This window comes from Euphorbia lathyris, chromosome 5, assembly GCF_963576675.1.
Source record: "Euphorbia lathyris chromosome 5, ddEupLath1.1, whole genome shotgun sequence".
Lineage (NCBI taxonomy): Eukaryota > Viridiplantae > Streptophyta > Magnoliopsida > Malpighiales > Euphorbiaceae > Euphorbia > Euphorbia lathyris.
In genome coordinates this window covers 42769115-42780755 of record NC_088914.1, presented here as the reverse complement: position 1 = coordinate 42780755, position 11641 = coordinate 42769115, and the positions used below count along the sequence as shown (strand labels likewise).

The window sequence follows — 11641 nt, the reverse complement described above, 5'->3', positions numbered from 1 at the left end:
TAACCTAATTAGGATTAATAAAATCAAACTAATTATTTATGTATTTACATACATAAATCGTCCCCCCTCTATTACTGGGCCTTATTGGGCTCAGTTGGGCTTCCGTCAATCAATTAACATCTGTCTCTCTTTTGGGTTCCAAGTCTTATGTGTGAACCATTAGGTTCTTATTGCTTCTAGCCGTATGCAACTTATTAAAATTAATTTTCAAAGAATTATATTTTAATCTTTGCATAACGGAATGATGTAAAGAGTATGTGATTAGCATGTCCGTAATCATTCCCCTAGAGCTATAAGAAGACAGGTTGATTCTGTCGTTGACCATTCAGTATTAGTTACGGTATAATTTGATCCTTTATCAACTACGTCCTTGAACTGAATCTTATGACTATGGGTAATGTCAAGTCACATATAGTGAGACGTTCGTTTTACTTGTTCTTGGCCGAGTCAACTCCAATTAGATAGGTTAAGAGAAATCTGTATTTCAATCTTAAGCTATCACCTTGCAAGGATTTAGAGTCGAGACTTCCATAAGCAATCCATGGACATATCTCCCATTTATCGGGAGTGATAAATGCTCAATCCAATATATAACGATCTCGCAATCACTTCTTGTGATACCCAACCTCTGCTGTTCACACCCCAGAGTCATCTCTGTTAAGGATTGTGTTACAACAGGATCAAAGCGTCACATTCCGTAATCCAGAATACCAATTAACATTCCTTTGAGTCTGAGGATTATTTATACCTATTAATACCAATGAGATGAACAGGTGACAAGGATGAATCTACCCATCCTGTTATCTCAAGTCGGGTCCCCAATCCTAATGAACTACTTTTCATCGGATCCATGTAACTGTCCAGATATCTATATATATATGAAGCTTGTGAGATCAGCTTTCTGTCGGACAGAAGACATTGTTACATGCAAGTCTCAGCAGTGATATGTCAATCCTAAACATATTACTTGACTTGGGGTGGTTTTAAGTTTATTAGTTTATTATAAAGTTTTGTCTCACTTCATGCTTGTATGAACACTTTATAATCACTTTAAAACAAACTTACGGATTTCCTTTTATTAGACTTTATTTAGTGCTTAAAAGGGATTGCCTTTATATAGTTATAAAACATATATCTCATTAAAACAAATGATATAAAGAACATTTCATTTACATTAAGTTTGTATCCTAGAACAATTGTCTATAGGACACTAAACCCTAACAATAATGACTTAGATATACAGATCAAGTTGGATTTTGCTTCCAATACCATGCCAAATTTTGAAAGATTGAAAGATTTGGAGATGTATTGCTTATTGTTTTTACCTTATATTAATTACATTCAGAAATTTGTCTAGTTCAAATGTAAACAGATTATGAGCATTAGTCTCCAATAAATTTAAAATCATTGATATACAGAAATTCTTGTTCATTTGATTATGTTTCATTACTAGATTCGTACGAAGAAGAAGGCAAAAAGTGACATTATAATTTTAATAAATCCTTTGACATGGTTGATTAAGACCTATGCCATCTAAAACAAGCTATAACGGTAGAAATTATTATACGAACTGTCATCGCAAATTCAATATACCGATTTCCTACATGTCAACTTGACGGTTTTAATTATTAGTATGTCATATGATGACATTAAAGGTGACGGTAGTAATAAATAAGCTGCATCGTAAAAAGAGTAAGATGACAGTACGCAAATAGGCTAATGTCATGTGTCGTGTCATCACATGACAGAACCTAACTGTCGTCTGAAGGTGCAACAAACGGCAGTGAGCCCCGTGATAGATTTATATCTCGCCAAATTTATTACTTGATAACGACGGGGTACACTTATCATTTAGTGAGTATTTGAGCGTCAACTCGAGGCGTATCAAGTTTTTGGCGCCATTGTTGGGGATTTATTTTCTTGCAATATTGAACCAAAAATTTCGTTGTTAATTTAAGCTCTTTTGTGAATATTATTTTTGTGTGATTATTTTTAATTTTCATTTTGTTACAAATGATTTTCCTTTTGATATAACTTGTATTATTTGTTTTTGACTATCTTTGAAGATATGAAGTTGAAATAATAATTACAATCGAAAGTCTTTACTCAGAGAGCGTATGAGGACCTTCATTGGTAGAATTTTCTAAATGTGTTGGCATTCTAGGTCTGGGGGACTGGTGTGCCATCTAATTCTTTTAATATGTACATGTGAAGGTTGACACATTCTATTATTTGTTAAGGGCCTTCCCATCGCACCCTTAGTTTTCCCTTAGCTTTCTTGGATTAGGATGCCTCTATGTGATATATCATGACATTGCCCAAGAAGAATTTTCGTGGCCTGAATTTCTTATCATGGGTGAACTTGATGTTCTATATGTATGTCTCCATGTGTATGAGTGCCCTCTTCGTTCTTCGAGGAGATTTAATTGATGTCTCATCTTGGTCTTATTGTTTTCTTCGAAGTAGAAAGTTTATCAAGGGCTAACAGCCCGTATCTCTACTACGAAGAAGGGTTCGGTATGTAAGTGAGAAGGGTGTCTCCCTCGTGGCTATTCAAGGCGTGGTCTTGTAAGCCCATAATGCAGTGTGCAACTGTTTAAGCCAATCGGAGTAAAGTCTTTCTAGCCTTTTCTTGAAGCTTTGGATGATGGTTCTATTGGTGACTTCTGTCATTCTGTTTGTTTATGGGTGCGAGACTGATGAAAAATGAAGTGTGATTTGTAGGTTTTGCAGTTAGTTCTGAAAGCTGTACAGTTAAATTGTTTCCTATTCTCGGTGATTATGGTGTGAGGTATGCCGGAAGCTGATTCTACTTCCATGCATTTGGTGAAGTGATCGACTGTGATGGTTACATATTTCCTTTGATGAGATACTTCAGGGAAGGCCCCTACCATTTCAATTTCCCATATGGAAAATGGACTTGTCGGTTGAATGGCCTTTATAACCAAAGATGGGGACCTACTCACAAGTGCGTAGCTTTGGCATGGTACGCATTTATTCACGAAGTTTGTTGTATCCTGGGCCATTTGGGGCTAGTAGAATCCTTGAAGCTTGGCTTTTCTTACCAAGTCATCACTGCCTGCATGAGCTCCACATGTTCCTTCATGAATTTCCTAGAGGACATATCGCGCTTCCATGAAGTCGATGCATTTTAGCCATGGGTGGCTGAAGGAACGTCGGTATAAGACTTCCCTAGTGATGGCGTATTACCCTGATTTCTGTATGATTTTTATTCTTTCGTTCCAGTCTTCTAGTAATGTACCTATAGATAAATATTGATATATGGGATAGAACCATTCGTTAGTTATGTCAATTACCATGATTTCGACTTTGTCGATGCTGGACTAGATCCTTCCTTTGATTTGGTGGGGGTAGGCCTCGATCCTTCTGCTGATGATGTGACCTTGGCCAGTTTTTCAACTTCGAAGTTCTCTTCCTAGGGGGATCCTCTGAACCTCTTGGCTACGACCTTGTTGCTTTCCTTCGGCTAGAAGCTCATTGACTAGGAAAAGGTATTGTTTCATTATATGCTCATTGGCTTAATGATTACTAGTCAATTGTTGACTACCGGCTTTGAGTCATTTTTTAGGATAGATTGATCGGGCTTGATTACTCTATTAATTATTCTTAGGCCTTGCAATAGTGCTTCATATTCGGCAATATTATTCGAGGCCGAGAAGTTAATAGAAACGACATATCTTATTTTTATTCTGTCGGGTCCTCTATGAAAACCTCAACTTTGACTCATTCACGCCTCGAGCTTCCATTGATATAGACTTCCCATATGTCTCTAGGGGTTATGCTTTTGTTACTATTAGGGATCTCGACTAGGAAATATGCTAAGGCCTACGCCTTAAAATCTCTTCATGGTTTATATTGGATGTCGAACTCGGTCATTTTTAGTGCCCATTCTACTAATCGGTTGGATGTTTTTAGCCTTTGAACCACCTTGTGTAGCGGGGAGTCCATCTGGACAATGATAATATGGCTTTGGAAGTAATGCCTAAGCTTTTGGGAAGTTATGATCACTATGTATGCTTGCTTTTTTAATTTTGGATAGCAGGCTTCTATGACCCGACTGATGTGATATACTGGGAATTTCTCCAAACTTTATTCTCAAATGAGGATCATGTCTAGTTACTCATTCAACACACTCACATGTAGTAAAATTTCTCTTCTGGGACTATAAAACTAAAAAGAGAAGGTGATGCTAATAACTCTTTGAGCCTGTCGAAAGATGTTTAGCACTCGAATGTCCAGTTGAAATCTTTTTCTCCTTTCAAGGTTTTGTAGAATGGCATGCATCGAGTATGAAAGATGGAGTACGAAATTAAACTGAAATAAATGAGTATGAAACAAACAAGCATAAAATATGAACTAGAAAGAAATGGCATGCGTAGAGCTGGACCACCAGATTTTCCTATCGATATTGAACTAGAAAGAACGTGTAGAAGAAATCAGGCGGGAGCTAAACGAGCTAGACAAAGAGAAAGGCAGAGACAAAGAAGAATGGCTGGCCGAGGACCAGAACAACAACCTCCTCCAGAAGGAGAGGGTGAAAACAACAACCCACAACCAATGAGAATAAGAGATTACTTGAGACCTACCACTGAAGGGCTCTCATCATGTATTATGATGCCAAGCGAGGGGAACAACATGTTCAAAGTCAAAGCGTCTATGATACAGATGTTACAAGCTGTTGTGCAATTCAACGGGTACCTTAATGAAGACCCAAATGCTCATGTGCAAGATTTTGTTACAATGTGCAACACCTTCATAACAAACAGGGGAGTTGCTGATGAGGTGATAAGGTTGAAGTTGTTCCCTTTTTCTCTAAAAGACAAAGCAAAAAATTGGCTGAAGGATCTACATCCAGGATCCATAACAACTTGGCAGGACATGGCCAGTGTATTTTCAATGAAGTACTTTCCACCGAGACAAGCTATCAAATTGAGGAATGAGGTGTCTCGCTTCGTGCAAGAAGAGGACAGATCATTGGCGGAAGCTTGGGAGAGTGTTAGGCATGAATTTGACTACAATTTAACATATAATTTATGAGGAAGTAAGGGTGTTTTTAGGGTTAAATTACGAGAAAGAAGGTCTTATAAGTGTTTTTGTGCAGATTTGGAAAGATTAAGTCAAACAGACTGTAAGCAGCCTGTTTTGGGCAAACCATGAGGAGATGAGCAACCTTTGATCCAACGATCTAACGCTGCAATTACTGATGACGGATAGCGATAGGACAGAAGGCAGGAGCGGCAGGCAGGAAAGGCAGAAAAGAGCAGTTAAAAGAAGCATGATGACAAGAAAGTTCGACCCTTGAGTGTTCAAAGGTCAAAAGGATCTTAACCACTTTTAGTAGTCTAGGATTTATGAACAAATTAGTTGGTTTTTGTAATATTTTAATCGTATATTTTCAGTACTGTTTTGAACTTTTCTCCTTTAAATAGACGTAGTAGGGGAAAGGAAAATCATCATCTTTTTGATGAACAAAAAGAATAGACTTTTTTTTGTAGAATAGCTCTCAAGAAAGAAGATGACTCCATTAATGGAGCTCTGTGGAATGGGAGCAGACTGTTCACTCGGTAGTATGAGTGAGTAGTCATTTTGAATGGGTTCGGCTAGTCGGGGCCGGTTATGTAAGTTCTCTGTTTTCTTTTTATGAATGAATGTTGTTAATTTATGAAGTGTTTGATGAAGCTTTCTATTCCATTGCTACGCATGTATGCTAGTGTTAGATGAATGATAGGGAACTGCTTTCATCTTCACGGACCTTTTATCAAACATCCAACACCGAAGCAGGAATGTTAGGAGTTTGTATCAAGGGTTTTTTTTATTGAAATGCTGTTTCGATCTTAGTGCAAGAAAGAAAGAACCTTAGGGATGCTTACGGTTGTAGTAAGTCTTAGAATCTTAAGAACACACGAGAGTTGACTTAAGTGAGCATTAAAACAGAAACCTTGACTTCACTTTACTCCATTCATGAATAAATAGGAAGTTTAGGGACTTAAAATGACCGGTTCCACTATGCCTAACCTGTTCTACCTTTTATCATTTACCAAGAAATCGTTTTTATCAGTTTATTCATTTACGCTACCACACGTTTACAATATCTCTCATCATCAAGAATTTAGACCCACGAACACCCTGTTATACAAGGTTTTTCTAGTAAAATTTGATCTTCAATCCCTGTGGAGACGATACTCTATTTATCACTTTATTACTTGTTTCTAGTGCACTTGCTAGAGTCTGTTCAGAGGACAACAAGTTTTTGGCGCCGTTGCCGGGGATTGAAAGCAACAAAATTTATCTGAAAATTTCTATGAAACAAGGTGTTTTTAATCTATTTGCTAAATAGTGCTGCTAGAAGGAGTGTTCTCATTGTTTATGTGCAGAGCTGGACCACCAGTTTTTCCTATCGATCTCAAATTAGAGAGAACGTGTAGACGAAACCGAACGGGAGCTCGACGAGGAAGAAAAAGAGAGCGACAAAGAGAAAGAAGGATGGCTGGAAGAGTACCACCAGAACAACCAGTTCAACCTAATCAAGAAGAGGAAGGAGAGAACAACAATCCTCTAGTTATGAGGATCAGAGACTATTCCAGGCCGACCACGGAAGGGCACTCATCGTGCATTATGTTGCATAACGAAGAGAACAACATGTTTGAAGTGAAAGCATCTATGATAAAAATGTTGCAGGCAGCAGTACAATTCAATAGATACCAGTCGGAAGATCCAAATGGGCATATCCAGGAGTTCATTACACTATGCAACACTTTCCGATCAAACCGAGGAGTCTCCGATGAAGTGATAAGGCTAAAGCTGTTTCCTTTCTCTCTCAAAGATAAAGCGAAGAACTGACTGAAGAACCTACAGCCAGGAACCATCTCCACTTGGGAAGAAATGGCCAGTGCTTTTCTGATGAAATACTTTCCACCTCGACAGGCCATAAAACTCAGAAATGAAGTGTCTCGATTTGTACAAGAGGAGGGCGAGTCGTTGGCAGAAGTGTGGGAAAGGTACAAAGAGCTGTTAAGGAGGGTACCAAATCATGGCATCCCCATGTGGATGCAAGTGCAGAATTTTTACAATGGAGTCACCAACATTTATAAAATCCAAATTGAATCCATTGCCAATGGTAACCCCGAAGATCTTGAACCACAAGCCTTGTACAACCTTATTGAGAAAGTCGTGAGTACAAGTTATAACTGGCACTCAACCAGGAGTGAAGGAAGAAAAGCGGGAAATGATGATGTTGTGTCAAAACTGACCACCCAGGTGGAACAACTTGCAAAGCAGCTCAGCAAGATTAATGTATCATCCATTCACAGCGAACCACCATTCAATGATGTTTATGATTTTTGTGGAGGACCTCACTTCAACATAAACTGTCCTCGAGTCAAGCAAGGGAAAGGTGAGCAGGAGCAATGTGATTATGCTGGATATAATAAAAGGAACCCACCAAACCCGTACTCAAATACATACAACCCAGCCATGAGAAATCATTCGAACTTTGGATGGACTGGGCAGCCTACTCAGCAAGAACAACCGAGGTACCAGCAACAACGAGGAGGACAATACCAGAGGCAACCTTAACAACATTATAAACAGCCTGTTCCACCAAAGGAAGATATTGAACAGGACATGAAAACCATGATGATGCAATTCATGAAGCAGACACAAACGTCAATCAAAAATCTGGAGACACAGGTCCATCAACTTACTACATCCTCGTCAAAAGGAAAAGGGATAATGCCAAGTAACACCGAACCAAACCCCAAAGGATATGTCATGGCCATCACTCTAAGATCTGGTAAGGAAACTCACCCTCCTTTTCCAACTGATGAAAATGCTGAGTGTGCAGGTACCTCTCAAAATGTTGAAGAAAAGAAGGAACAAGCTGTTCCTAGTCAAGAGGAGCCCATCGGGGTAGAATTGACCATCGATCAGGACTAGGAGGAACAAGGAAAGAGGTACAAACCACCTCCACCCTATGTGCCACCTGTACCTTATCCGGCGAGGCTGATAAACAAGAAGCTTGAAGAGCAAAATTCAAAAGTGTTAGACACATTGAGGAAGTTGCATATCAACATCCCCTTCGTGGAAGCACTTGTCGAGATGCCCACATATGCGAAGTTCTTAAAGGATATCTTGTCAAACAAGAAGAAGTTGGAAAATATCTCAATGATCCAACTGAACATGGACTACTCTTCAATACTCCAGAACAAGCAGCAGCTTCCGAAAAAGCTGAAGGATCTAGGGAGTTTTTCTATTCCCTGCTCAATTGGCAAGTTAAATATTGAAAATGCATTATGTGACCTAGGAGCGAGTATAAACCTAATGCCATATTCAGTGTATGATAAGCTAGGGCTAGGAGAACCACAACTAACTAGAATGTCTATTCAGTTGGCTGATAGGTCTGTATGTTACCCTAGGGGAGTAGTGGAAGATGTATTGGTAAAAGTAGTAAAATTCATACTGCTTGTTGATTTTATCATAATGGACATAGACGAGGACTTGCATGTTCCTATTATCTTGGGTAGACCATTCTTAGCGACGGGTAAAGCCCTGATTGATGTCGGAGAGGGACAGTTATTTTTGAGAATTAATGGGGAGGAAATCATTTTCAAAATGAATGAGGCTATGAGACGAGCTAACACTAGTGATGACACATGTTGTTTCTTAGATGATGTCCAAAGTCTGTCTACTTTGCAAGAACATGGACAGGATACTCTAGAAGCTCTCTTGGGAGAAGAAGTGAATTTATGTGAAGGAACAGGCTGTTCCATTGAAGCCCACGTTTCAACACTTCCTCCAGATCCCACTGTTCCTACCCATCGAGAACCACCTGAAATACCCACTGTGCCACTGTCTAAACCTGAACTAAAACCTTTGCCATCACACCTAGAGTATGCGTTTCTAGAACCACCAAGCGGGAGCCCGGTGATTATATCTTCGAAACTAACCCCTGATCAGAAAGCTCAACTCATGGAGGTATTGCGAAGAAACAAGGAAGCTATTGCTTAGAAAATTGATGATATCAAAGGCATTAGTCCAACAGTGTGTGTTCATAGAATTCTGATGGAGAAAGATCATAAACCGTTGATCCAACCACAGCGCAGGCTGAACCCCCACATGAAGGAGGTTGTGAGAAAAGAAGTGATCAAACTGTTGGATGCAGGAATTATTTATCCTATATCTGACAGTGTCTGGACTAGCCCTGTTCATGTAGTGCCAAAGGAAGGAAGTACCACGGTTGTTCTCAATGAAAAAAAATGAATTGGTTCCGACACGAACCATAACAGGATGGCGAGTATGTGTGGATTATCGAAAGCTAAATGAGGCAACGAGGAAAGACCACTTTCTTTTACCATTCATTGATCAGATGCTAGAACGTTTGGCAGGGTATGCATTTTACTGTTTCCTTGACGGATATTCTGGGTACAATCAGATTGCTATCCATTGTGAAGATCAAGAGAAAACAACTTTCACACGCCCTTACGGGACTTATGCTTACAGACGGATGCCATTCGGACTATGCAATGCTCCAGCCACGTTTTAGAGATGCATGATGTCCATATTTCATGATTTGGTGGAACGAACAGTGGAAATCTTCATGGACGATTTCTCCGTCTATGGAAACTCGTTTGGAAGCTGTCTGAACAACTTGGAGGCTACACTAGTGCGATGTAGGGAGACCAATTTAGTCCTAAATTGGGAAAAATGCCACTTCATGGTTACTGGTGGCATCGTTCTCGGGCATCAAATCTCTGAGAAAAGGATGGAAGTAGACAAGGCCAAGGTGGAAGTGATAGAGAAACTTGTCGTTCCCACCAATGTAAAAGATGTGAGAAGTTTCCTTGGACATGCGGGGTTCTACCGAAGGTTTATAAAGGATTTCTCAAAAATCGCATTACCTCTGTCAGCTTTGCTACATAAAGATGTGGACTTCTCATTTGACACAAGCTGTGTCAAAGCATTTGAACTATTGAAGGGAAAGCTGATCAACTCACCTATACTAGTAGGACCCAACTGGGAACAGCCGTTTGAGATGATGTGTGACACCAGCGATACATGTGTAGGAGCAGTTCTTGGGCAAAGGATTGAGACAAAGTTTCGGCCTATCTATTATGCAAGCAAAACATTAAACGAGGCTTAGCAGAACTACACCACTACAGAGAAGGAGCTTCTTGCAATAGTGTATGCTTTTGACAAATTCCATTCGTACCTGGTTTTGTCAAAAGTCATTGTCTACACTGACTATGCTGCCTTACGCTACCTATTTGCAAAGAAAGATGCAAAGCCAAGGCTGATACGGTGGTTACTTTTACTTCAAGAATTTGATCTCGAGATAAAGGACAAAAAGGGGACCGAAAATGTAGCTGCTGATCACTTGTCCAGAATTTCTCATGAGAACAATCAGGAATAACCAGAAATCCTAGAGATTTTTCTAGACGAGCGTTTGTATTCTATATAGCCTGCTCCATGGTTTGCTGACATTGCGAATTTCCTTGCTAGTTCAATTAAACCTCATAACTTGTCCACTAACCAAAGAAAGAAGTTTTATGTAGAGATCAAACGGGTGCATCACTCAAGAAGAAGGACAGGCTGTTTTGAGCCATTGTCACGATCGAAAGCGGGTGGACATCATAGTGCAAGCAGAACTGCAGCCAAAGTACTCCAATCAGGTTTTTTCTGGCCAACCATTTTCAAAGATGCCAACATGTTTGTAAGCACTTGTAATGAGTGCCAACGAACAGGTAATATTTCAGCTAGAAATGCCATGCCCCTCAATAACATTGTTGTCTGTGAAATATTTGATATATGGGGTATGGACTTCATGGGACCATTCCCTACGTCTTTTGGACATAAATACATCTTAGTGGCAGTCGACTATGTGAGCAAGTGGGTTGAAGCAATTGCTAGTCCCACTAATGACGCTCGTGTGGTTGTAAAATTCCTAAAAAAGATGTTTGCCCGATTGGTATCCCACGAGCGATCATTAGTGATCAAGGAACCCACTTTTGCAACGCTCAATTTGAAAAGCTGATGGGCAAGCTTGGAGTCTCTCATAGAATTGCCACGCCTTACCACCCACAAACTAGTGGGCAGGTGGAGATTTTGAATCGTGAAATCAAAAGAATTTTGGAAAAAACCGTGGGCAATTCTAGGAAAGACTGGGCAAACAAGCTTGACGATGCTTTATGGGCATATAGAACTGCATATAAGACACCCATTGGAATGTCCCCATTTAGATTGTTGTATGGAAAATATTGTCACCTTCCAGTAGAGATGGAGCATCGAGCCTTTTGGGCTCTAACCTTCCTGAATTTTGAGAAACAGGCAGTGGGCGAACAAAGGAAGCTGCAACTCTGTGATATGGAAGAATTCAGGTTGTTTTCATATGAAAACGCGATAAATTATAAGGAGAAGACCAAGAAATGGCACGACAGAAAAATCCAGGAGAATGTCTTTCAAGAAGGACAGAGGGTCTTGTTGTACAATTCAAGGCTCAGACTGTTCCCTGGGAAGCTGAAGTCCAGATGGTCGGGACCATATACGGTGAGCAAGGTGTTCGTGTTGGGGTTTAGTGTCCTATAGACAATTGTTCTAGGATATAAACTTAATGTAAATGAAGTGT

At 39.8% G+C, this 11641-nt stretch overlaps 1 non-coding gene across 1 annotated transcript; it reads right to left on the bottom strand.

Moving 5' to 3' along the window:
• Positions 1 to 6951: 6951 nt before the first annotated feature.
• Positions 6952 to 7058, bottom strand: LOC136231664 (small nucleolar RNA R71). The gene has a single exon (XR_010690034.1). It is a non-coding gene; the product is annotated as a small nucleolar RNA R71 (small nucleolar RNA).
• Positions 7059 to 11641: the final 4583 nt, after the last annotated feature.